The sequence below is a fragment of the Pipra filicauda genome, unplaced genomic scaffold (assembly GCF_003945595.2).
Source record: "Pipra filicauda isolate LSUMZ 115617 unplaced genomic scaffold, ASM394559v2 scaffold967_size61705_pilon, whole genome shotgun sequence".
NCBI classification, from domain to species: domain Eukaryota; kingdom Metazoa; phylum Chordata; class Aves; order Passeriformes; family Pipridae; genus Pipra; species Pipra filicauda.
Window position 1 is genome coordinate 10,720 of NW_024105161.1, and position 4,314 is coordinate 15,033.

Here is a 4,314-nt window from a genome sequence, read left to right on the forward strand (position 1 = left end):
CAGAAAGCTTGTGAGGTTTGGCTTTCAGGTGCAGTGTGTGGTGCTGCCTGGGAAGTCTGTGGGCAGCCAGGGCTTTCTGTGCTGGCACCTTTTCCCAGCGAGGAATCTTCATTTGTAACGGGTTTGGATCGGGTGGCCGGCATTGGTGGGCGGGGCTGACGAAAGGGGGGACAGCAGCCCTGTTTCCCAGGACAGAAAGCTTGTGAGGTTTGGCTTTCAGGTGCAGTGTGTGGCGCAGCCTGGGCACTCTGTGGGCAGCCAGGGCTTTCTGTGCTTGCACCTTTTCGCTTCGAGGAATCCGCATTTATAACGGGTTTGGATCAGGTGGCCGGCAATGGTGGGCGGGGCTGACGAAAGGGGGGACAGCAGCCCTGTTTCCCGGGACAGAAAGCTTGTGAGGTTTGGCTTTCAGGTGCAGTGTTTGGCGCAGCCTGGGCAGTCCGTGGGCAGGCAGGGCTTTCTGTGCTGGCACCTTTTGCCTTCCAGGAATCCTCATTGGTCTCGACTTGGGGGCGCGCGGCCATGGTTGGCGTGTGGCCTGACGAAAGGTGGGACAGCAACCCTGTTCCAGGACAGAACGCTCTTGTGCGGTGGTACTTTCAGGTGCAGTGTTTTGGTGCTGCCTGGGACGTCTGTGGGCAGCCAGGGCTTTCGTGCTGGCACCTTTTCCATTCGAGGAATCCTCATTTGTAACGGGTTTGGATCAGGTGGCTGGCAATGGTGGGCGGGGCTGACGAAAGGGGGGACAGCAGCCCTGTTTCCCAGGACTGAAAGCTTGTGAGGTTTGGCTTTCAGGTGCAGTGTGTGGCGCAGCCTGGGCACTCTGTGGGCAGCCAGGGCTTTCTGTGCTGGCACCTTTTGCCTTCGAGGAATGCTCTTTTGTATCGGTTTTGGGGGAGGCGAGCCGGCAATGGTGGGCGGGGCTGACGAAAGGGGGGACAGCAGCCCTGTTTCCCAGGACAGAAAGCTTGTGAGGTTTTGCTTTCAGGTGCAGTGTGTGGCGCAGCCTGGGCACTCTGTGGGCAGCCAGGGCTTTCTGTGCTGGCACCTTTTGCCTTCCAGAAATCCTCATTGGTATCGGGACTTGGGGGGCGAGCCGGCAATGGTGGGCGGGGCTGACGAAAGGGGGGACAGCAGCCCTGTTTCCCAGGACAGAAAGCTTGTGAGGTTTGGCTTTCAGGTGCAGTGTGTGGCGCAGCCTGGGCAGTCCGTGGGCAGGCAGGGCTTTCTGTGCTGGCACCTTTTCCCTTCGAGGAGTCCTCATTGGTATCGGGACTTTGGGGGCGAGCCGGCAATGGTGGGCGGGACTGACGAAAGGGGGGACAGCAGCCCTGTTTCCCAGGACAGAAAGCTTGTGAGGTTTGGCTTTCAGGTGCAGTGTGTGGAGCACCCTGGGTACTCTGTGGGCAGCCAGGGCTTTCTGTGCTGGCACCTTTTCCCTTCGAAGAATCCTCATTTGTAATGGGTTTGGATCGGGTGTCCGGCAATGGTGGGCGGGGCTGACGAAAGGGGGGACAGCAGCCCTGTTTCCAGGACAGAAAGCTTGTGAGGTTTGGCTTTCAGGTGCAGTGTGTGGCGCAGCCTGGGCAGTCCGTGTGCAGCCAGGGCTTTCTGTGCTGGCACCTTTTCCCTTCAAGGAATTCTCATTTGTAACGGGTTAGGATCGGGTGTCCGGCAATGGTGGGCGGGGCTGACGAAAGGGGGGACAGCAGCCCTGTTTCCCAGGACAGAAAGCTTGTGAGGTTTGGCTTTCAGGTGCAGTGTGTGGCGCAGCCTGGGTAGTCTGTGGGCAGCCAGGGCTTTCTGTGCTGGCACCTTTTGCCTTCCAGGAATCCTCATTGGTATCGGGACTTGGGGGGCGAGCCGGCAATGGTGGGCGGGGCTGACGAAAGGGGGGACAGCAGCCCTGTTTTCCAGGACAGAAAGCTTGTGAGGTTTGGCTTTCAGGTGCAGTGTGTGTAGCACCCTGGGTTCTCGGTTGGCAGCCAGGGCTTTCTGTGCTGGCACCTTTTCCCTTCGTGGAATCCTCATTTGTAACGGGTTTGGATCGGGTGTCCGGCAGTGGTGGGCGGGGCTGACGAAAGGGGGGACAGCAGCCCTGTTTCCCAGGACAGAAAGCTTGTGAGGTTTGGCTTTCAGGTGCAGTGTGTGGAGCACCCTGGGTACTCTGTGGGCAGGCAGGGCTTTCTGTGCTGGCACCTTTTCCCTTAGAGGAATCCTCATTTGTAATGGGTTTGGATCGTGTGTCCGGCAATGGTGGGCGGGGCTGACGAAAGGGGGGACAGCAGCCCTGTTTCCCAGGACAGAAAGCTTGTGAGCTTTGGCTTTCAGGTGCAGTGTGTGGAGCACCCTGGGCACTCTGTGGGCAGGCAGGGCTTTCTGTGCTGGCACCTTTTGCCTTCCAGGAATCCTCATTGGTTTCGGGACTTGGGGGGCGAGCCCGCAATGGTGGGTGGGGCTGACGAAAGGGGGGACAGCAGCCCTGTTTCCCAGGACAGAAAGCTTGTGAGCTTTGGCTTTCAGGTGCAGTGTGTGGAGCAACCTAGGCAGTCGTGGGCAGGCAGGGCTTTCTGTGCTGGCACCTTTTGCCTTCCAGGAATCCTCATTTGTAACGGGTTTGGATCGTGTGGCAGGCAATGGTGGGCGGGGCTGACGAAAGGGGGGACAGCAGCCCTGTTTCCAGGACAGAAAGCTTGTGAGGTTTGGCTTTCAGGTGCAATGTGTGGCGCAGCCTGGGCAGTCCGTGTGCAGCCAGGGCTTTCTGTGCTGGCACCTTTTCCCTGCGAGGAATCCTCATTTGTAACGGGTTTGGATCGGGTGTCCGGCAGTGGTGGGCGGGGCTGACGAAAGGGGGGACAGCAGCCCTGTTTCCCAGGACAGAAAGCTTGTGAGGTTTGGCTTTCAGGTGCAGTGTGTGGCGCAGCCTGTGCAGTCTGTGGGCAGCCAGGGCTTTCTGTGCTGGCACCTTTTGCCTTCCAGGAATCCTCATTGGTATCGGGACTTGGGGGGCGAGCCGGCAATGGTGGGGGGGGGCGGGGCCTGACGAACGGGGGGACAGCAGCCCTGTTTCCGAGGACAGAAAGCTTGTGAGGTTTGGCTTTCAGGTGCAGTGTGTGGAGCACCCTGGGCACTCTGTGGGCAGCCAGGGCTTTCTGTGCTGGCACCTTTTCCCTTCGAGGAATCCTCATTTGTAATGGGTTTGGATCGGGTGTCCGGCAATGGTGGGCGGGGCTGACGAAAGGGGGGACAACAGCCCTCTTTCCAGGACAGAAAGCTTGTGAGGTTTGGCTTTCAGGTGCAGTGTGTGGCGCAGCCTGGGCAGTCCGTGTGCAGCCAGGGCTTTCTGTGCTGGCACTTTTGCCTTCCCGGGAATCCCTCTGGTATCGGAACTTGTGGGTGCGGATGCCGTTCAATGGCGGGGCGGGGCTGAGCAGTGGACAGCAACCCTGTTTCCCCGGACAGAAAGATTGTGAGGTTTGGCTTTCAGGTGCAGTGTGTGACGCAGCCTGGGCACTCGGTGGGCAGCCAGGGCTTTCTGTGCTGGCACCTTTTTTCTTCGAGGAATTCTCATTTGGATCGGGTTTGGGGGTGGGCGGGCCAGTAATGGCGGGGCGGGGCTGACCAGTGGACAGCAGCCCTGTTTCCCGGGACAGAACGCTTGTGAGGTTTGGCTTTCAGGTGCAGTGTTGTGTAGCACCTGGCTATCTGGTGGGATGGCAGGGCTTCTGTGCTGGTCAACTTTGCCGGAGGAATCCATTGTAACGGGTTTTGGATCGGTTGTCCGGCAGTGGGTGGGCGGGGCTTGACGAACGGGGGGTGGAAAGCAGCCCTGTTTCCAAGGACAGGGAAGATGTTGATGTTTGGCTTTCAGGTGCAGTGTGTGGCGCAGCCTGGGCACTTGTGTGCAGCCAGGGCTTTCTGTGATGGCACCTTGCCTTCCGGAATCCTCATTGGTATCGGGACTTGGGGGGCGAGCCGGCAATGGTGGGCGGGGCTGACGAAGGGGGGGACAGCAGCCCTGTTTCCCAGGACAGAAAGCTTGTGAGGTTTGGCTTTCAGGTGCAGTGTGTGGCGCAGCCTGGGCAGTCCGTGTGCAGCCAGGGCTTTCTGTGCTGGCACCTTTTCCATTCGAAGAATCCTCATTTGTAACGGGTTTGGATCGGGTGGCCGGAAGTGGTGGGCGGGGCTGACGAAAGTGGGGACCCGCCAGCCCGTTTTCCGGACAGAAAGCTGTGAGGTTTGGTCTTCAGGTGCAGAGTGTGCGAATGCTGGGCAGTCCGTGTGCAGCCCAGGGCTTTCTGTGCTGGCACCTTT